Here is a 23,766-nt window from a genome sequence, read left to right on the forward strand (position 1 = left end):
CTTATTAAATAGAATGGAGATGAACACTCAAACAATTATTTGCCTTTGTGGAATGTGTTTTCCCTAGTAACAGTGTTGTACATACTTGTAAGATTTCTATAATAGTCCATTTAAAACTCTCTCTCTCTCTCTCTCTCTCTCTCTCCTATACAGACTGCAGACTCTTATACAGCCTGTAGCCCACTGTCTTTTCTATAACTGGAACTCAAATTGTATTAATTGAAAAATATTTTTATACCAGTAGAAAAAGGGGAAAAGAATAGTAGAAGAAACAAGAGGAGGAGCCAAAATGAAAGTTCCCTTTAAAACCATATTTAATTATGGATATATGATTATAGGTATGGGTTCTAACTGAAAAGATTTTAATCTCTGCTTTTGTAAACAATGAGGATTCCGGGATACAGATTTTAGGAGCTTCTTTTAAAAGTTTCTAGATCTGTGGTCTGTGTTATTTTAGTCTTAGACCTATACCCCCTTAAAAATTTAGGCCATTCATTCCTACAAAGAATTTTAAAGCAGAATCAATCAGTGTAGTTCAATCTTAACATTTATTAAGGGCCTAATCTATGCCGGGCACTTTTCTAATCATTTTACATGTATTAACTCATTCAAATCTCATTAAACTCAGTTTTACCTAGGAGGAAATTGAGGCACAGAGAGTAAGTGACTTGTCCAAGATCTCACAGCTAGTGAGTGACAGTCAGGATTCCCGCCCAGTCTGATTCCTGAGGCCACACTGGCAGGCACCCTACTACCTTAGCTCTGCAGATTTAGTTTTCCCAGTACACGTCTCCAAGTAAATGGTTTATTAAAACAACTCTTAGATGTTTAAATGTTTGGCACCCATTTGTTGGATGATTACCTATTACCCTTTGAAATTTGTTAACTTTGTTTCTAAAAGCAACATGCTTAGTTTTTTTTTTTTTTAATAGAGCTTTATTGGAGTATAATTGCTTCACAATACTGTGTTAGTTTCTGTTGTACAACAAAGAAAATCAGCCATATGCATACACATGTCCCCTTATCCCCTCCCTCTTGAGCCTCCCTCCCATCCTCCCTCTAGGTGGTCACAAAGCACCCAACATCTCCCTGTGCTATGCGGCTTCTTCCCACCAGCCAACTATTTTACATTCGGTAGTGTATATACATCGATGCTACTCTCACTTCGTCCCAACACACTTAGCTTTTTAAACCATCTTTTGCTGCTTTCTTTTCCACAAGAGGTAGTTGTTTGGATAGTAAACTTTTAAGAAACAAAATGAGTGTAGAGTTACTTTTGTGAGGACAAATGGTAGAAGGCCATTCTTTCATGAGTTGGGCCAGCATCCCAGAACTTTTTGTTTTTTGTTTTTTGTTTTTATTGAAGTATAACTGATTTACAACATTATGTTAGTTTCAGGTGTACAACATAGTGATTCATATTTTTATAGATTAAAAGTTATTATAAAATATTGGCTATATTCCCTGTGCTATAAAATATATCCTTGTAGCTTATTTTTCTTTTATTTATTGTATTTTATTTTATTTTATACATAGTAGTTTGTAGCTCGTAATCCCCTACCCCTATCATGCCCCGTCCCTGCTTCCCTCTCCCCACTGGTAACCACCACTAGTTTGTTCTCCATAATCAGAACCTTGTTTTGAACAGGTTTCAGTTGCCAGTATGCAAAGGCAATCTACATACTAATGAAAAAGATTATAAATTTGCTTATTTATATGCATTAAAATCTTTCTTTATAACAAAAAGTACCTTTCATTTTTCTTATTTGCTATTTTTCTTGTCAGTACATAATTCCCTCTCATTCCTCCCAGGTTTGATATAAGACTAGCCTTTTCACATCTGATACCTTTAAGGAAAAACCAGGAAAAAGAAGTGGATGGGGAAGAGTTCAGACTTATTATTTGTTAATTTATGATTTTTAGCATTTTAGTAACTCTTGTCATGCTATTTTCTCCAGCTTCTGCTAGGACTATAATGGGGAGGAGAAACGCATCTGGAGTGACAACATTTCTCCTTCCCATTATTAGTTCTTGCATAGGATATTTTAAAAACTGTTTAAAAATCTCATTCTGGTGATAAGGAAAGGAAAAGCGAGTACAGCCTGTATACTGGGGATTTTCCTAGAGAACATTATTTTGAACTTCTTCATGAGATAAAAGAGAAGCTAAAGTTACACTCTAAACTGTTTAAGTTTCAGACAGTGCGTTTTGGTTCAAAATATGCCGTGAATTCTAGAACTTTCATCGTGGCTTGGTGACCTGGCCAGGAGATGTTTTTTGTTCCTCAAGATTATTAATCCTACACCCCCAAGTATATTTCATATGTAGTTCAACAAATGAAAATTAGATGCTCTTCATGGGTTTAGGGGTAAATGAGCCAATGAAAATAAGCCCTTTCTGAAATGACAGCCTCAGGGAGATGGACCAGTCAGGGACAGTCCTGCTTCTTCTCATGTACAGGAGGGCTGAGGGGGTCAAGAAAGGAGCACCGTAAGAGGGTGAGCCCCTCTCTGGAGGTGGAACTGCTGCACTACACATCTTGTTTGTTTGGATGATATACTGAGCCCCAAATCCACTCCGCTGGCTTATTCTCTAAGAACGAGCCAAGCAACTGAAAACATGGTCCACGGTCAGCTAAGTCAAAGCCCAAGGGATTACTAGCATCACAGGCTGCACTCGCCCACCTGACATGAGAATGTCTGTGAGAGAATAGGGAAGGGTGGTGTCACCACTATCTTTCTCTTTGTGTCCACCAATCTAATAAACAAACCTCCTTTCCTGGTCTAAATGTTTGCTATAAAGGAGGCACAACTCAGTTGAAGCATCTTCAAATTACTGTGGCTGGTTTACAAGCCACCCTGTAAAGTTATGCCCTGGAACAAATTTATCAGCTGTTTTACAGTAAAAAGAAACCCAGGCACATTGTTTATTATGAGAATGTGGTCAAAGTGAGAATTTTGTTTAATGAATGGATAGTATATTAAGAAGTTAGACAATTTATATATTTGAGCTCAGTACTAGAGAGTAAATTATTTCTTAGGAAAAGGCTCATAAGACATTACATTTAAAAATTTAAAAACAATATCTCCAATAAATTAAATTTAAATAATTACATTCCAATATCAATGGAGAAAGACCATAGTAGAGAAGTACACTGAGGAAGCTTGTTTTAAACTAAGAAAAACCTCTAGGTAAAAGATAGTAAAATCACATCATCAGCCAAAAAAGAAAGTTGAAGAGAGTTGAAGGTTATAGGCTTGTGAAGATAAAGATCAAATAGTATGAAGGCTAAGAAAAGCCTTTGTTGGTGCAGTCAATACAAATTAGCTTTGTTGCTAGAGATCCTGAAATTTAAATTCTGGGAATCAGGTCAGTATTACACTGATGAAGCAGCAATGTCAGAGGATATTCTACCAAGTCAAAGATGTATTAAAATTATGAAAGGACCATGGAAAACCTGATAGAACTCTGTGTATTCTGCTGAGCTGATAAGTAGAGAACTAATTCAAGATGGATAAAACTGATGGGTCTCTCAAGCTTCTAATATTTTCAAAATGTATTTGTCTTATCACTTAAAGGCTTATAGTAACAGTAACCTAAGTTCTGTGTATTTTCCTTAAAAAAGGAATAAACATTTGAAGAGAAAATTCTATACCCCTTCAGCACAAAGAACACATCCTTTTACCGTGTGAATAGTTTAAGCAGAATCAGAGCTCACTATTCAGAGAATGGTTTATATAACCTTTGGGTCAACTTGTGCTTCATGGTGCACTAAGCTCTTGACACTCACCTCTATAAGCTGGAGACAGATTTGGTTTTTGTATTACCAAATATTGACTGCAATCTTTGAAAAAAGGAAACTCCCTTATAGAATTACAGAATGTTAGAGCAAAAGAGAACTGAAAGATGATCTTGAATAAACCACCATTTTATAGATGAAGAAACTGAAGCAGAGAGTGACTTGTTGATGCCTCACGGGGGCTGGGGGCAAAGCCTGGTCCAAAGCTCAGTTCCCCTGACCCTTAGACCCACACTCCAGCACAAACATCATGAAGCCTCTCTCTTATTGCTTGATGAATGAGTGTGTTAGGCACCGGGAAGATAAAAATGTAAGAGATATAGTACTTGATATCAAGGAGCTCAAGATCTAACAGGGAAAATAGATATTTTGACAGATTTCCCTCCCCCTGCCAAAAAAGCTTTATGTTATATTCTGTACACTATTGCTAGAATGATTTTTCTAAAAATACAAATTGGAACATCCTATCTGTCTCTGCTTAAAATCCTGCAGTGCCTCCTCATTGCCTATAAGGTAAATCTTTCCCTTTGTTCTCTGACCTCCTGTCTTACTGCATCTATGCTGATGCCCCAGTTTAGCCATAGAGAACCAGTTGCTTTTCCTGAAACATGACCTGCTGCTTCATCCTGCCAGGCCTTTGCGTATGCTCTCCTCTGCCCGGAATGCCCTCTTTTCATCATCTGCTAGGAGGGTTATCTTTTTTTGTAACATATTTCATTAGGTTTCTCTCCTCCAATCTCCAGCCTCACAGGTAGAAGTGGACACTCCCTCCTTTTTTATTGTCCACCGTGTCCTGCCTATACTTCTCCTACAGCACCTGTAGTACTTTGTAATGTGGATTTCTTAAAAATAAATAAGCGTATTTGCTATTTACACTCATGTCTTTCTCTGTTAATTGAAGGTAAGCTCCTTGATGGCAGTACCATCTTCTTTGTACCTTTAGAGTATAACTCAGCAACTTGCTCATAAAACTCCATTGAATGAACTGCCCATCAAGGCCCTTACAAAGTGCTATGGCAACACAATGGAAGGAGCAGTGATCAGTGCTTGGAGGAGTGCCCCAGAAGATAAAGCATATGCACCAAGTTTTAGACGATGAGTAACCCATCTAGGCAGACGGCAGGCATTGGCTCATACTTGGTGGCAAGAATAGAATGCAGAGGTCTGAGAAATGGTGGCAGGTTTGATAAATTTTGGGTTTTTGTTGTCGTTAAACTAGAAGAGTCTATAAAAGTCAGTCAAGGCCTATGTGTGAAAGTCCTGGTAATCCATTAAAAGAAAAAAATATTTGATTGTATTATAAGAAGTTAAAGAAAGAAGAGCTGTGAAAGTCAGTATTCAAGAGTATGAATGATTGGATTCTCCTGTCAAAAGAAAGGGCAATGCAGCAACTGAACAGAGGCTGCTCTAGAGATGGACGGGACTGGGGGCTCTGAGTCCTGGGAAGACCCACCCTCCAGCACTGAGGGTTGTGGAGAACTGAGGGTTCAGAGAACTGAGAATGGTCTTGGTGAGAAGTGATGAGAGCATGATGTCAGGGAGTGGAGGTGGAGAAAAAGAGAATGATTGAAGAAACACAGCAGTGGTGGAATGATGAGTGATGACTGACTGAAGATGAGGAAAAGGGAGGAGTCGTGAATGATTCCAAGCATTGATCTTGAATGTTTAAGTGGATGGCAGTGTCCTGATATGAAATGCAGGAAGGAGAGGTTTTTGAGAAGTAACATTAAGTTGAATTTGTGATGCTTGTAAGATACTTAGATGAAGATGTTGAGAATGGTTGGAATTATGTGTATCATGCTCAGGAAAGAGTTTAGGTCATGAGAATATCTAGACGATAACTGAGTCCATAGGAGAGGATGAGAGCATCTGGAGTGTGAGAGCATCATGTGAGAGTGAGGGAAGAAGGTCTAGGATAAGCCCCTTGGCAAAGGAGGAGAGAAAGGAAGATGAGATCACATAGACTAAATTGGATGAAACAAAAACGTAGGAACAAATCCAATGTGGAGTCATGGAAGCCATCGAATAAGAGAGCTTATTCACCGAAAAGAAAGAGTTAATGGTGTCAAAAGCAAAGAAAGGACAAGGATGATGAGGATTGAAAAAAAGTTCTAGAAGAACTGTAATATAAGGCTGCAAACATACTCATTGGGGGCTGGAGGAAGTCCAGGATAAGCCAGCCCCAGCGTTGGGCCAATGAATCAGAGACAAAGGCTCCTTTTATTTCCTAGACCCATCCAGCCCATAAGCCTGAGGTTGACTTAAACTATGGTTTATGCTAAATAGCTTCATCTATTTAGAGCTAGTGAAACTGAGGTTGTTGGATTATCTCTGGCAAGGACTTGATAAAGAATTGAAGGACTCTCACATTAATTTTCTTCTTCATTTGTGTCAATTGGGATTGGGTTAAGGAGGTAGCTGACTAAAGAAGTTTAAAAAACATGAAAAAGAGGGGGAAATAAGAAGTGTTTACTCTTTAAAAAGGTGATCTGCCAAGCAGCTGTCCTAGAGGTCTTTATTCTCCTGCCTGCACATAGTCTAGGGTCTATTTATAGGAAAACTATAAGCTAGCATGGCCGATATAGGCTTCAGTGGGCCAGAAAAAATGCAATCACCATATAATTTGTTTCAAATTCCTCAAAACTGTTTTATTAAGGGACTTGGTAAATGTGGGGATTCAACATGTGTTCTATGGACAGTGTTGAACTTGAGGGTACAGAAATTAAGAGGAAGCACTTCGAAATTTTCAGAGCAAATCAAGAATTCTGTGACATACAAACAGGTCATCAGTGGGCTTGTGTCACTGAGCAGGGTATGGATGAGTTTTGGTGTTGTGGAATTCACACAGTAAGTCACATGGGGCATGACCTGTGCACTAGTCTTATGTAGGAGGACCAGGTAGCAGACAACAGTAGTTTGGAAATTTTTAAAAAACTAAAAAAAAAAAAAAAAAAAAAGCCACCCATACAACTACCCCACCACCCCGTCCCCAGATAGCTTGAGAAGCACAGATTCAGATCACAGCCCATTTGTAAGTTAAGATTTCTAATAGTTTGAGACAAGTTAGTTGACAGAGAGCTTCAGCACATCCCAAAAATTTAGCTATAAAATGAGAGGAAATTGGAATTCAGAGTAGAAGATGTGAACTGGTGATGGAAATGTCCAAAATTACCTTCTAAGAAGACCTTCTAGATTAAATGTAAGCTAGCTTATTTTTTAAGTTATTTTGTTCATTACAATACGCCCAGGGTCTATAACAGTATCTGGCATATGGTAGGCACTAAGTAAGAATCTGTTATATATGGAGTTAATTGTTCTAACTACAACATAGAGAATAGATTGAGGAGAGGAAAGGTTAGCAGGAGAATTTAAAGACAGTTTAAATATAGGTTGATGGGACTAATCAGCCTAGTGGACACAGGAATAAAGAAAATATGAATCTAAGAATTATTGAGGGTAACCTCCAGTTTTTCCCTTCTCAGCTGGCAGCATGGCCATCCCCTAAGGTCCAGTTCAGAACTCTGGAGTCATCCTTGACTCTTCCCTTTGTTTTTGCCCCCAGCAGTCTGTCACTCTCTGTGTCCTAAATATCTCTTTATTCTGACTTGTCTTACGCTCCTGTAGTTCAAGCTGCAGCGTCTCTCTCCAGGACATTTGCAATAGTTTCTTAAGTAGTCTCCCTGCCCCAGGCTCTTCCCCATTCAACCTTCCTTTCAAATTGAAAATCTGGTACTTAGACTTTTTTGTTTAAAACCGTTAAATCCCCCTGATTTACTTTCTAAGCTTAAACTATACCTAAACTCCTTGGTAGGAGCTTACAAGGCCTTCTATCATCTGGCACTTGCCTCACACTCCAGCCTTTTCTTTGTTCCTTACCTGGTGATCCTTGAGCCTCAGCAACACTAAACTACTTGTAAGCCCCGCCCCAGGGTGTGCCATGCTAGTTTGTGCCTCTATGCCTTTGCCGATGCTATTCCTTTTGTCTGGAAGTCTCTCCATCCCACAGCCTGTCTACTGCTCCATATGTATCAGTGTTCTTTTGCTGCTGTAGCAATTACCACAAACTTAGTGGCTTAAAAATGACACAAATTTATTATCTTGCTTTTTTGCAAATCGTAAGTCTGAAGTGAGTCTTGTGGGGCTAAAATCAAAGTGTCAGCAGAGCAGCATACCTTCTGGAGGTTCTAGGAGAGAATCTATTCTTTGTCTTTTCCAGCTTCTAGAGACTGCCCATGCTTTTTTGGCTCATGGCCACATCATTCCAAACGCTGCTTCCATTGCCACATCTCCTTCTCTGGCTTTGACACTCCCGTCCCCTTTTATATAAGGGCCCTCATGATTACAATGGGCCCATCTGGATAATCTATAATCTTTCTATCATCCCTGAATTTAATCACATCTTCAAAGTCCCCATTGCTATGATACTTAACATATTCACAGGTTTAGGACATGGACATCTTTGGGGAGCCATTATTCTGTCTACCACACCATCTAACTCCAGCTGATCTCTTAAAGCTCAGCTCACACATCACTTTTTCTCTGAAATATCCTCTGCTAATCCTTCCACTCAAAGCCAGTCCCTCTCTATTTTGTGTCATGTACAAGCTACCATCACTGCTGGATTAGCTTGTATTGCATATATTAATTTTTTAGACGTGTCTATCTCTCTACTAGGAGCTCCCAAGAGGGCAGCTTATTTATCTTTGTATCACCAGCACCTAGCACAGTACACAGCATATAGTAAATATGAGCTAAATTTAGTTATTTTTTAAAATATGCTGGGCAATGTGCTGATCCATTTCATGTTACCTAGAAACGTAAATTTAAATGGTGATTGAAGTGTGTCCCCGACTTTCCAGCCTCCTCTCCTATCACTCCTCCCCCAACCCTGCCCACTTTCACACCTACTTCCCCTCAAGTCACAAGGGCTTTCTAACCCTTCTTGATCAGGCCGTGCCTTTCCCATCCTCATCTCTCTATCTGTCATGCTCTTCCTCCACCTTTTCTATTTTATGAATCTCTATTCATTCTTCAAGGCACAAATCAAAAATTTTCCCTCTGGGAAAATTCATGCCTGTTACAGTCTCTTCAATACACAATTCATCACTTCCTCATTGGGGTGCTAAGATATTTTCTACATATCTGTATTACATACCTCACATTGTGTTTTGCTTGGTTATGTACATATCTGTTCCCCCATAAGAGTGTGCAAGGACCATATCTTGTTTACACCCATGCTAGGCATATAGCAAGTGCTCAACCATGTTTATGAAATTAAATTGAACATATGAACAGATCAGCATGGTGGGGATGAGCATGGAGGGCAATGGGAAGGAACCAAAGATAAAGGATGCCCTTGAGGAAGGTAAGGAGGAATAAGGAGACTGAGAAGGTGAGTGTTCAGAGGACCAAGGAAGTAGAGTGTGATGAAGACCCTAGGTAGAGGGCCTGACCATTAATTAAGGAGGAGAGTGTGAGCAGCAGTACCAAATGTCATTGAGACACTGACCTGGGAAATCAGTGAGAATGGCTGCTGGAGTTGACCTTTAAGAGATTCTAATGGCTTTAGGAAGCGCAGCTTTGGGTGTGCTCAGTCAGGGCCCTGGGTCCACTCCTGTTTTTAGATCAGGAGAGGAAGGTTCTCCAGAAGGTAGATGACTTGAGGAAGAGGAAAGCCAGACTTTTTATCTGACCAGCCTGTTTGAATGCCTGAGGACATGAACGCCACAGCAAAGCTCCAAGTCAGGTTAGAAGGCTTGGTTCTTTCATCTGATACAGAAGGTTCAAAGTACTGGGAGATGTTGGTTCTCAGGGAATGCGGGGACCAACTTGACGTGTTCCCCTATAATAACCAGAGATTTTCATCAATGGGGTATAGTCAGCCTGGTAGTCAAGGGGCTCTTTAGGATCAAAGGCAAATGTCTAATCTGGCTTCAGAGCTGGGAGCAATTTCTCTTCCATGGAGCTTTTCTGGATATTGGGATTTCTCTATATGAGGTATTATCTGACCCAACGGACCAGTATTCTCCACGCCTCTGCCTGCCTTGAACCTTGCTCTCCTGTCTTCCACCAAAGCTGCTTTCTCCAACCTACATCCTGCTTGGCTAACCTTTATGGCCAGCTGTCTCTCTTGACCCATTTCAAGCCTGATTTAGACAAATTCTTATGCCTGCCACCTGCCTGGATTTTCCCCCAAATCGATTTCATCCAGCATTTAGTTCTGTGATCTGTTTCTGTTATGTCCTAGATCAGTCTGCTCTGGCTTGGTAGGTCATGCATTCTCAACAGGAGTGCGAGAATAGTTCTTGGGGGATGAAAAATAATTTTTTAATGTACAGTACAGATATAAATACAGAACTTAAACTGATGTAACAATATATCTGTGGTATTAAAATATTGTGGGGGGAGCAATTAAAAATGTCTAAAAAGGCTCCTTAGGAGGGCAATCATAGGAGAAATGTTGAGAAACAAATTCAAGCGCCTAGAGGAGTACAAGAAGAGTGGATGGTGAGGAAATGGAGGTGACCATGGTTAGTTACTTGACTGAGAAGTAGATCATGGAGAAGATTCCAATCTAGCAAACACATTTTGAGCATTTAGTATTATGAGCCATGAGCTGTGTGAAACACTTTCACATTTGTTAGCAAAAAGCTTCTCTTTATTTTAGTCTCAATGGACATGCCCCTTGTGGGAACAATAGCAATGTTTTCCACTGAGACAGTAGCCCACCTCTCTCTTCTCTGCTTGGGTAGCTTTTATGCTAATTACACACTTGGAGGTAACTCCTCATTCACATTTTGCAACATCATAAAATGAAAAACACAGCCCAGCTTGTGTTTGTAGAAGCTCCTTTCATGGCAGCCTTTCAATGGGTTGGGCAATTTAAAAGACGCAATTGTAATCATGACTAACTCATTAAGATGCTTGAGGGAAACCTGAACATCCTTAACCTACTTTTGAAAAGAGAGGCAAGGAAAATACAGGAGTGGGAATAATCCAAGGCAAACAATTTCAAGTCTTGGAACAATGGACAGACTCTGGAACTCCTTGGCTGGGCTAGAGGAGGCTAGGACAAGAAAACGGAAGGGTGCTTAAAGGAAGCCTAGTAATCACTGGTGTCTGCTTGCTCTTCTAGAGTGTGACCTTTATTTGGTTGTTTGCTTTGACTTTTAAAGTGCCCTTCTTTGTTCTCTTATGGCATGCATTAAGAATCTACCACTGAGTCTTCGCCTTTTATCCTAGTCAGATCATCTCTGCTATGTATTCATCTCATGTACTTGACTCCTGAGCTTTCCTTCTCTCCTGCTTTCCTGCTTTTGTCCTGAGTGCTGAAGCAGGGATGATGGCAGTGGTGGAAGGCTGAAGGGGGAAGATGAATGAGTCACAGTGTCCGCTGAGAATCCATAGCCAACTCTTGGCAGCTTATCGGGGGTAAATCTTGCCTTCAGCTTCTTGTGTTGACTTTATCACCCACTCTGTGTGCTTAACTCTGATGGATGTTATCATCAGTTCTGTTTATTCACAATGCCAAGAGCACCAGTTGAACAGGGAAATCTTCAGGAAAACATACTCGTTAAGTGTCGAGTTGACCAGAAAAGAAAAAACATCATTGTTTTATTGAATTTGGCATTGTTGTAGAAATAAACAATCATTTATATTTTGTCAAACTACTTGTGCATGTAGTCACAGTTTTATTCCTTCTTCCTGGTCAGACTTCGTACTTCAGAGGATGGAAAACAGGAGAAGGGAGATTTTTAAAACACTGCTTTGAGTGGGGGGGGGGGGTGGTTTGTGCCACAGAAAAGGGTATCACTTTAGGGGATAGGGAAGCATCTCTGCTCGGGTGTACCCAACTGAGAGGGGCCATTGACCACAGGAGAATAGAGATGAGGGACACTGGTAAGTAATTAGACAGCTTTTCCCATTCTGGGTCATTTTCACATTGCAGCCTCAATACATTTTTTAAGTTTTGTAAATTCTTGGAACATCATATTTACCCATTCAAACAGTTCTTTCAATATAGTGGATATTTGTAGGCTGACCTAGAAATCAGGACACCTTGAATTTAATCCCTGCTGTGACATTGGCTGACTCTGTAACTTTCAGCCTTTTTGGTTCTCCAAGATATATGACTAATGGAAAACACACAGGTGTTGGAATTATTACAACGCGTGTTCAAATCCTACCCTTACCACTTATTAGCTTGTTGCGTTTGGACAAGTTATTTAAATTCTTTGAGCCTCAGTGTCTTTGTCTGTTAAATGGAGATAAAGATATCTGCCTTGTGGGAATGTTGTAAGGATCTGATGAGATCATGTATATAAAACACCTAGTATATAGGAGTCACTAAATACATGGCTGCTCTCATAGGAATATCTGTGCAGAGATGAGAAGAGGCTAGGTGACAAAAAGCATGGGTGTTCTGAGCCCATTAGCTGCTCAATGGTTTCCTAAACTTATGGTATCATTAGAGAATGAGGAGAACGTATCCTGGCCCCATGGAAATCCAGGCCTGTTTTATTTCTGCAGGATCTGGTCACCCCACAATCAGAATGCGCAGGAGTAAGGGAGGGGGTGAGGAAGAGAGAGAGAGAGAGAGAGACAGGGAGAGACAGAGAGAGAAAATGGGGAATATGTACTTTTCAAAGGCAAAGAATCTCTAGCATTCCGTCAGCAGTGGGACAAGAATGAAAAGAAATGGCTGCCTGCTGGTGGTGTGCTCACCAAGCCAAACAACCGAAGTGTTTCCTGCTCAGTCTCCACAGATGTTGTTCCTTAGTCTGGATAAGTCCCCTGGAGAGCATTTTGCTGAAAGCAAGAAAGGCAGCTGCATAACCTCCTGGCCCATGGAGCTGACAAACCAGTGTGTCATCAAAGAAAGAGAGAGTCATGGGAAATAAAAGCCTGTGGTTCAACCTCCCAGTCAGGGAGTCAGGTGGCGGTGAGGTGGCACATTTGACTCTTGCTCATTAACAGAGTATCTCTGTATGTCCTCCTACTCCTCCTATTTGTCTGCCTGCCTACTGCTGGGTTCCACCGGGTAGGCAGTGAGTGTCTACCCCAATCACTATTTATTCAGTGAGTACTACGTAACCAACATCCATTCACACAACACAACACACCTACATTGAACACCTTCTATGAGAATAACAAAATAATAAGATAGACTCAGACTGTGCACTCAAGTAGGTCCCAATATAGTAGTCATATATTCAACTAACTGGTAAGTGGTAGGTATAATATACCGAAAGCAGCTGCAGAGGGGCTTGGGGAAAGGTGCAACAAAGCTGAAGAAGGCTTCGCAGAGGAGATGACATTTGAGCTAGTCCTTGAGCTAGGATTCCACAGGTCGAGGGGAAGATGGGGTGGACGAGGGGAGGGAGGAAGGGCATGTCAGGCAAAGGAAAGTGCAGGAGCAGATATGAGGAGTACATGGGCCCACAGCATGTCTGGGAACTGGCTGGTAGGTTGATGTACCTAGAATATGGGCTGTGCCATATGGGGTAACAGCAGGAGAGGAGGTAAGTATGGCCAGAATGCCAGGGTTTTCTGTTCCAGCCTGTGGAGTTTGGGTTCTAACCACAATGAATGGGGAGCCACTGGTGGGTTTTAAGTACAGAGTGATAGGATTTTACTTGCATTTTGGATAGTCCTGTGGGCATCAGTGTAGTGAATGGACTGAAAGAAGGTGAGACTGGAAGCTGGGAGACCAATTAAGAAATCAATTGTGTCAAGTGCTGCAAAATGGTCAAGGAGAATGAGACTGAGAAGGAGTTCACTGGATTTGGCAGTTGAAGGTCTCTGGTGACACCTAAAAGTAATTTCACTGGAACAATTCAAGCAGAAGTCAGGTTACTAAGCCAAGGGTTTTCAAAGTGTGGTCTCCAGACCAACACGTCAATATCACCTGGGAACTTGCTGGATATGCAAATTGCCCAGCCCCACCCAGACCCCACCCTAAAACTCTGGAGCTGGAGTCCAGAAATTTGTTTTCAAATGCCCTCTGGGTGATTCTGAACATGTGAAAGCTTGAGAACCAGTGGCCTAAACAAATCTTTCTCCATCTCTTCTCTAAGTATTCCTTACTAGGAACCTTACCCTTCCAATGACTGACCTGTCTGCTATTCCCTAAAGAATTGTTACTCTTATGGTTTCTCCGCCCTCTGCATAAGCCGTTTCTTCTGTCAGTTGTGTGCTCTCCCCAATGCAATATATGTACATATATAGTCTCTGCCCGGTGATATGGAATTCATTCTGCAAGGCTTAACTCAAGTGTCACCTCCCTCAGAAGTCTTCCCAATATTCCCCAGGCAGCCTTTCTACAGATACTTTTTTGCACACATTACTATTATGTGACTTGTTTTATTGTATTGTGCTGTTTGCTTTACTATCTGTCTTCCCCACTAGCTGGAAGCCCCTCAGGAGTAGGGACTGCCTTGTTCATCTCTATTTCCCCACTGTTTTCACGTAGTAGATGCTCAACAAATGTTGGGAGAGGAAGTTGTCGTGGGTTGAAGAAGTAAGAACAAAAGGGACAAGCTACGCTTTGAAGAGGTTGGGAAGTGCAAGGAAAGAGATATGTGCCTGAGCCTACAATAGAAAGTACTTGTGCAAGTGTGAGTTAAGGCTGAAGAAAATTGTTGGCTGAGAGGATTAAGCCAGCAGAGAGGGAGAGATGAATGAGAGTGACAGTGGAGGCAGATGGATAATGAATGGCAACATGGTTTTGGAAAAGGCAGAAAGGGATGAAATCAATGGCCAGTGCAGAAGGATATTAGCATTGGAATGGAGGAAAGGCCTTTCTCTGAGATCCAAGAAAACGAAGTAAAGGTGGGTGCATAAGAGATAAGTTGTGAGGTTGAAGGGAAAGAGGTTGGGGAGATTTTAGATGGCCTGCCAGTATAGAAATGGGGAGGGCTAGGGAAGGTTACGGGGGAGGTGATGTTTGAGCTAGGAGATCTCTTTAAGTGAAGTGGGAAGTAAGGCCTTTTGCTGGGAAGGAAACAGGGAACAGAAAGAGGCTAGAGGACAGTGGGAAAGGTTTGTAAAAGCTGTGGAGGTGTGGTAAGGGGCTGGGGGGAAGGACTGAGGTTAGAGAGCAGCAGCAGGGGATTCTTTGGGGCTGATTCATTTCAGCTGCTGAAGGGCCCACCCATTCATCCCACTGGCTTTGGCAATGGAAGCAGTATAGGTGGATTGTCTGCAGAGGCTGTTTCTGCAATAGGATGGACAACTCTGGGTACAGATCCCAACACCTATGTGGAAAGCACTCTAGCTCTCTGTGTCATCAATGCTGTAATATAGTGCAGACAATAACCATGTTACTTTACACATGATAACTATGTAGCCTGTGTAGCAACACAGGACAAGATTTATGCTATGTAAATTAGCTGAGAAAGCAGGATTGATTATAACTATTTGAAATGTGCATATGAAGGAACAACTGAATAAAATATACCAAAATGCTATCAGTGGTGGTATTACAGGTGATTTTCCTTTAATTTTTAAATATATATATATATATTTTTTAAATATATAATATATATATATACATGTATATTGTTTATAATTTAAACAATGATATGGCAATAAATAGAATTGGTTCTTTCTCTACTGGCGTTTTCTTTCATTAGGTACACATAGAAGGCAGTATTTCAGAATAAAAAATTGTAGTGTAGAACCAACTGGCAGAATTGTCTGACCTTCTCTTATCTCGGGGGCAGAAGCAGGGAAGTGAAGTCCTCGAGATGCCCCAGGGTTGGAGGCTGACAAGCCAGATACTGGGCGTCACGCTGTAGGGGAGCACAAAGGGGGTATGTGATCAAGCCCTGTCTCACAAAAAGTTTGGGAGACCAGGCTTAAAACAAATGACAAGAGAACAGCTTATACGGTGCTCAAGTGGATGGTCTGAACAATGGATGGGATTGGATCTCTCAGGCAGAGACCTGTGGGCAGGCATATATACCACGCAGAGGTCAACCATGTGCCACTGGAGGTGGTCAGCTACCTGGGCTGTGCCACGGCTTAGCAGGTGTGTGATCCTGGGCAACTTCTCAGGCTCCACTTTCTCTGTAACGTGGGAATACTAATAGCTACTCATAAGCTGGCTGGAGCATTATAAACAATGAAGTGGGTAAAGCGCTTAATACAGTGCCTGACACACAGTAAGCTGTCCAGAAGAGTTAACTGCCATTATTATTATTTATTTTTTTTTATTTTATAAATTTATTTATTTATTTATTTATGGCTGTGTTGGGTCTTCGTTTCTGTGCGAGGGCTTTCTCTAGTTGCGGCGAGCGGGGGCCACTCTTCATCGCGGTGCGCGGGCCTCTCACTGTCGCGGCCTCTCCCGTTGTGGAGCACAGGCTCCAGACGCGCAGGCTCAGTAGTTGTGGCTCACGGGCCTAGTTGCTCCGCGGCATGTGGGATCTTCCCACACCAGGGCTCGAACCCGTGTCCCCTGCATTGGCAGGCAGATTCTTAACCACTGCGCCACCAGGGAAGCCCGGGAAGCCCTTGCCATTACCATTTTTAATGATTGTTGTTATTGATATTATTACTCATAAATATTTATGATATAGGGAACTGATTTAGAGTAGGGGTACTCTGAGTTATTTGGAGGGAATTCAGGGAGGTGTCCTGAGTGAGGTTCTCTTTTACCTCTAGAATAATGCGGTGGGTTCACCCCAAGCCTTCAGGAGGGAAGAGGGAGCTGTGCAAGGAGGAACTCCACATTGGTTCTTCTTTTGCTAGTGTTCATGCTACTTCCCCACTTCTAAACAGGTGCATATTACTCCAGAGCACCCTTTCACCTTCCTCTCCCACTCTTCTGTTTTTCTTCTCTTCAACTCTTCTTACTTCCCTTTTCTTCTCAAAACCCCAAGTGGTGGATGAGCAAGGAACTATACTATATTTTGCATGTTCCAAGTTGGCCTTTTCAAAACTTGAAGTTTGTCTACTGATTTCAGCACTTGGAGCTTACAGAAATCAGTCTGTGTTCACCCTATCCACTCCTTCACTTACTTACAAATATATCTATACCCCTAACCATTGTCTTGAGTAAATACTCTTAAATGACAGTCATCAGTAGACAGGCAAGTATTCCAGACCATAAGAGTTCAATTAAGGAAGGCTCTTTTGAGGTAACTATATCTTGCAAAAGAAACCAACAGAGATGTGAACTGTCCACAGGGCTCTTCTCAGCGATGAGGTGTACTTTCCTGGACTCAGATGTAGATCGTAATGTGCAGAACATTCTCTGTCTTGCTAGCATCTGTTCTTCTTTTCTCGCTTAGACTTTCAGGAAGTGTGATACGAGGGAGGGAGTCAACGGTTTGAAAGAAAAATGACCAGGTCTTTGGTCTGAGCAAGAGAACAAGTATTCATCTTATACTGTTCTCAACAGAAATCAGAATAATTAAAAACAAAAATAAGTTTGTATCCAGCAGATTCACCTGCTGAATTCCAAGTTCACATTCCTTTCCACATTTGCAAATAATAATGATATACTCTCAGCTTTGTTGGAAACCCTATTGGTATATTTACAAGGTCATTATCTTCAGCAACAGGTACCTGTTCTGAGCCCAGCAATTACCACCTCTGTCTCTGTACACATTAGCATGCATACACACCACTGATTTGTACTTTCCTACAAAATTACTCTTTCCCTTTTTAATTAGAATGTCTTCAGAGCAAACCCCGTTGTTAAGGCCATGTACACTTCCATTGTAAATACCTGTTGCCACCCATTAATTATCTCCTGATGAATTACTTTAGAAGTTTTTTTTAATGCTTACTTTTAAAAGTGGGATTTCTCTTCCTTACTCTCGATGCCCCCGTCCTCACACTTAGTTAACTATTTTGAATTCCACATAAGTGGACTTAGATGTGATCTGCACTCAGATAGTTTAAACATTTTGCCAAACTTTAAGGTGGAAACTTTCTGTATGCCTGGACCTCACTGCTCAAGAATTTCTTGGCTAATTGTGAGGGAAGAAAATAAGAATGTTGGGTGGAAACAACTGAATACTTTCTGAGAATAAAAACCTTAACACTTTACAAATATCTGGAGTTACATAACCATTTTAGTGACTGAAATGCTGCAGCTCATCCAATAATATTGTGGTTTGATAATTACACAGTTGTGGATTTATGCTGTTCTTGAGTTGGGGTGACATCCTGGTACATACAGGTCAATTCTCTTTTACATCATTACGTATAAAAAGTACACACCCACTTAGGAATTGAAGCATAAAATACTTAAAAGAAAATTTTAAGTCAGGTAGTACTAAAGTGAGCATTCCTATACTCACTTTATATAACTTTCCTGCTTATCTCATGGGTAGCAGAGAATTTTGGATTCCTAGTTAAGTTTTATAGGTGACATTGCCATATAGTATACAGAGCACATGCATATGAGGAAGATTTAATTATAAAAGGACAATCTTAAATTTTCCACGCCTTGACATCAATTAAATTGAGATAATCACATTCCTAAAAGGGCAAACATATGCCAAGAAGCTCACATTAAGATTTCTTATATTACTCATTTGGGTCTATGTTCAGTTGAAGGGTCTGACTGGCTCCTAATTCTCAGAGCTAGTTTGAATCTTGAGATTAACTCCTGCCTTCTGGAACTTGTCCCCTGTTTGGCTGAACTTGCAGACCTCTCAGAATGTGAGTCTTTATTGGACACTTATTCCATGCAAGACATAGAACTAACTACTGTGGGATTATAAATATGAATAAGAAATGGTTCTTGTGTTTATACTGCTTACACTCCGGTTGTATAGGCCACCTCAGGTCATTTATATATTGCTAGCTGGAGACAGGGTGAAATGAAAGTGGCCTTAGAATTAATCACAGTGCTCTCTACTTTCCCATAGTCCTGTGCTTTATCACTGTTGTAGTTATGCTGTTTGTATGTTGGCCTCCCACACTGCACTGTGATCTCTGGAGAACAGGGGCTGGGTCTGATTCCTGTCTGTACTGCCACAGAGTCAAGGACATGCTTTGCAGAGGGTAGGCTCTCAAAAAATGCTTTTAAATAAAAGAATGCCTTCGCTTGCTTAGGTTTCCTAGTTACAAGTGGGTCAGCTTGTCCTGTACCGAAATGGAAGTGATGAGAAGCTGTGCCCAGACCTCTGCCCAGAGGTCCCCGCACTAAATATCATCTTGGATATGCTTCACAGTGTTGCAGGAAGGGACAGTGGAATGTGACTGAATAAGAAATCAGAAATAGTGGGGTTTTGTCTCAGCTCTGTCATCAATTACTTATTTAACCTTAGGCAAGACGCGTATGTTCTATCTCAGTTTCTTCATCTGTGAAATGGGGATAATAATGACTGGCTTGGCTATTCCCCACAACTGCTTTGAGGATCAAATGAGGTAATACACTTTAAAGTGTTTTGGAAAGCCTAAAGCACTGCACAAATGCAAGGCATTATTCTGCAAAGAAATCTTCCTTTTAATTCCTGTTCCACAAACATTTCATTACGCATCCCTGGGTTATATGGTGAGATGTATGGAGTAGTTTTATATGTCAAGCTATGAAGTGCCTTGATACATCAACCTATGCTTGATAAGAACTCCAGAATCTCTTCTTCAACATATATAGTGTTTAGCTGATTTAGCACTGGATTTTCCAAAACACCTAAACTTTCTGTCAATATTGCACCTCTCGCCGATTCATATAGATATATATGTTCCTCATTCCACATTTATTTAAAACATGTATTGTTGACACTCATGTGCACTAACTACTGTGCTACAACTGGGGCAAAATAGACAACACAGGATCTCTGGCACTGAGGGTTTTTTCAGCTTATTGGGTTTGAGAGAATAGACATGAGAACAAGTAAGTGCCTAATTCTGCATTTGTCTTGGGAAGCAATTTTATGTGTGAGTTATAATTAGTAAAGACATATATGTATATTTTTAGTTTTGACAAAACCAAAACTAGTGGTGGCTTTTATTCATGTTTTTCTACTGCTAATGGTCTATAGACTTTAATTTGGTCTTGGAGACTGATTTCTTTTTCCCCAGATGAAAGTTTGTGGGATCTCACTTTCCTTTGTATCAGTCAAGCTATAGAACTTTAAGGAATAGCAATAGCTCTGCTTAGTTATAGGATCGCCTGAATGTTTTCCTGCCAATTTCTCCTATACAGTAGAATTTGCTTTGACTAAAAGCACTGTCCTTGGGGAAGGCCATCCCCCAATCTAGTTGAGTAATTAAACTGCTGAGTACATTTTGGGTTGACATCGCCAGGTAGATACTGGCATCTTATGTCCTCAGATGCTACTCATGTTTTGAGACACCACCACTGGACCCCCGGCTTCTGATAGGGATCAGGGAAACAGTCATCTAAATGCACGCAGTGGAATTTAGGTTTAACTTTGGAGAGAGACCCATAGTAGAAAACATATTTCAGTGCAATTCCATCCTGCTAATCAGTCAGGCTCCTCCCAGCTCTCCTTAAAGCAGTCAACAGCCCTGGCTGCTACTGCTAAACACAGTTTTTCCACTTCAGCTACATTGCTCTTTTGCCTGCTTATCTATTCCACCAAACCTCCTTTTCCTTCTGTATTTCCTGTATCCGGTAATAGCTCATCATACCTCAAGATACTGAGGTCATTGCTGACTCCTTGGTCTACCTTTCCCCTCTCACCTAAGCAGTTACGAGTCTTAGGAGCCAATGCCCATCTTTTCTGCACGCCCACAGCCCCTGCCTAACTTCTTATCTTCCCACTGTAGGGAACAATCTCTCATCTCTATTGTTCACCTGCCTCTATACTCATTCCCTGTGCTTGAGACAGCTTAGACCTCTAACCATGCGAAATCGCCTCTTCTTTACCTCATTAATCTTCTGGTCCTCCAATTCTTAGTCTGGCTGTTGAGGTCTTCCAGGAAGCCTTCCCTGACCACCCCTGCGCTGGGACATGACACACAGTCCCTCAGCTGTGAATGTTCAGCTGTGAACATTCTACTTGTCGCACTGGATATTAATTGTCTGTTACTTGTCTCTCTCTTTCTTTATCCCTCAACTCCTCATACAGGATCTGGACCATGGTAAATATTCACCAGAATGCCAGTTGATGGGTTGGACTTACTTGCTCTCATCTCTCAGTCTTTGCTGATTCCAATTTCTTCCCTTGATTTTCAGCTCCCTTTTTGTTTCATTTTTACCAATTTATATGCATAGCTTCCTTCAAAACACGTCCTTTCAAATACCTCTTCCGTCATAGCCTTCCCCTACTTCCATTCATGACATTTATTCTTTATTACTTTTGTCCTTATGGGGATGTATGCCATAAATTTAACATAATAACGAATCCAACAAAACTTACATGTGAACAAAATAATTGCTTTCCTTGAGACAGTCACCTTGAGAAATCACATACATGTATTAATAATGGTGTTATAGCCACAGTCATTTCTGGAGCTGCTCTTTGGGGGTCATTACTTTTACATTCTTCTGGATCTATTAATAATGACAAATCAAATCTTTGCAGGTGATTTCAAAAATTTGTATACAGCCAAGTCATTGTGAACTATATTTAGTGAGTAAGGTGAATGATCAAGCTGGTAACCCCACGGGTCAACACCTAAAAAGTAATTTAATCATCTTTTTCTGAACACATTTGTTCAAGGGAAATTCCAAAACTATTTTGACTAATTATGTTATTTTTGAAAAGAGTTTTTAGCATCCCAAGCTGACTACTTTCAATAATAGTACTTGCTTCTCTATTATAAAGTGCTTATTAAAATTCAGTTTGGAAATTCATAGGCCTATGATCATACTGACCTGCACTTGTTTGGTGTTGTTTTACATTCTAGTTCCTATGTGATAGATACTGGGAATGAATAAGGCCATGGTCCTTGCCCGTACGGCCCTCTTAATCTGGTTGAGAAGATAGAAATACAAACGGTCCTGTGTGAAAAAATAGATAAGAGTGTAAGATAAAGAAGCAGTACAGTGGAGGGACTGTCAGTGAGGGATGGAAATTCGTTACAGTTTCCGTAGAGCCTTCTCAGGACTGAAGGATGAGTGATTAGAAGTTCACCAAGAGGAAGAGAGAAGGGGACTACAAGAGTTCCAAATCAGGGGACAGAAGGTGCAGAGACTGAAGCAAGAAGATATGTTCAGGGGAATCTCAAGTCATTCAATACCGTTATTGTGTTAAGTTCACAGTGTGGGGCAGAGAGGACAAGATTTGGAGCCCAGTGAAGGAAAGGCCTTATGTTTACCATTTGTAGAAGTTTGGATTTTATCCTGCACGAGTCACAGGGAGAGGCTCTGTGGGTAGGATTCCCCTTCCCAACAGGATCATAAACTCCCACATCCAACTAGTCACATAGGTTTGCCTTCCCTCCCACCTCCCACCTCCCACCCCCCCTTTTTTTTCTTCAAGATTGTCTCAGATCCATTCCTTCCTTGCCATTCTGGAATTTACCTCATTACTGCAGGCCTTCATCACCCCATGCCTGGACTGTTTCACAGACTCCTGACTGGTCCTTGGACTCCAGTTCACCTTTTGCTCCTGACAATCAATTCTGCAGAGGATTATCAGAGCAACTTTCCTTTCCATCAAGTCTCACTCCTGTTCAGAAACCTTCAATGGTTTTCTATGACCTGAGAGATAACTGTACCCCCCCATCCCCTGCCTGTCATTCAAGGTACTGCATAATCTGCTCCCAACCTCCTTTCCCGCCTTGACTCCGGTGGGTCGTTGCTAATAGTGCCAGAACTCATCTACTGATTTCCTTATCTTATTTGCTTTTGATGATGGCTTTCCCCTGGAATGTTATGCTCACATGAACTTTTTGATTATTTCAGCTCTTCTCTTACAAATAGCAAGCTCACTTGTACCCATACCTGGTCACATTCTCCACTCTCCTGCCGGGGAAGTAACCATTATTCTGGTTATAGTCTTCTACCATATACTGTGTATTATGTATTCATAAATAATATACAGTATTGTTTGGAAAACATTTAAATATACAGAAATGGTATACTTTATAGTTCCTTCTGCAATTAGTTTTTTTACTATCTTTTTATTTTTAAGACTTATCTCTAATGACATATACGAATACAGTCTTTTCAATTGCTGTATTGTGTTTCATTTTATAAATATACCATACGTTATTCATCCATTCCTCTGTGGGTGGGCATTTAGGTTGTTTCCGATTTTTAGCTATTATCAACATCTTACAATGGGATATCCTTAGCTGATCTCCTTGTCCTATGCCAATTTTACTAACCTTTCAAGATCCTGGTCTCATCCCAGCTCCTTCATGAAAGCCTTCCCTGAATCCTGCAGCCCGCAGCAGCAATGTCTCAGTCCTCAAAACTAGCTTGTGCATCATGCGTCTTTAGTAACAGTCCATTGTGCCGGGCACACCGCTACGCAAAGTAAGGCGCTTAAGAAATATTTGCTAGATGACTGACTGACTGACTGCATGAATGAATGAATGAATGAATGAAGGGTGCAACACAACCCAGTTGATGGCTCTGTTCATTTTAAATGGACTTTGGCGTCTTGGCCCGTTACCTTCTTTGACAGCACTGGTCCCTCTCTACCGCATTCCTCTTGCTGGCCCGGGAGTGTGTGGATGGACGTGTGGGTGTGTGGGGGCGATTCCTATCTCAGTGGATGATGTCTGTCGCTCCGGCAAGTTCAGGATCTCGACAACCCTAGTGATTCAAGTTCAGGGTCCTAACACCCACCCCTTCGGCTGAGGCCGGGCCCCGAGAGACGCTCCAGCGCCGATCGAGTTAAGGCGCGTCGGGACCCGACGCGGGTTGGCGAGGCTGGAAGTGGTGTCTGAGGACTCATAGTAGATCCCTCCGCGCGCAGCCCGGGCCGGCGCTTCTTCCTGCGGGAAACCCCTGGGTGCTGAAGGCGGCGGGGCCTGGCCGCGGCGACAGCGGGGCGGGGTTTGCGGTGGGAGGAGGAGGCCGAGGC

General features: G+C 41.4%; 1 long non-coding RNA gene across 1 annotated transcript; it reads right to left on the reverse strand.

Annotated features, from left to right (window-relative positions):
- Positions 1 to 1,334: 1,334 nt before the first annotated feature.
- Positions 1,335 to 23,663, reverse strand: LOC309617575. Its single transcript, XR_014238057.1, has 2 exons — positions 23,353 to 23,663; positions 1,335 to 21,731 (listed from the first exon to the last, which is right to left on the reverse strand). It is a non-coding gene; the product is annotated as an uncharacterized lncRNA (long non-coding RNA).
- Between the last annotated feature and the right edge of the window lie 103 nt (positions 23,664 to 23,766).

Source organism: Balaenoptera borealis, assembly GCF_965194805.1.
Source record: "Balaenoptera borealis genome assembly, chromosome: 1".
In the NCBI taxonomy this organism is placed as follows: domain Eukaryota; kingdom Metazoa; phylum Chordata; class Mammalia; order Artiodactyla; family Balaenopteridae; genus Balaenoptera; species Balaenoptera borealis.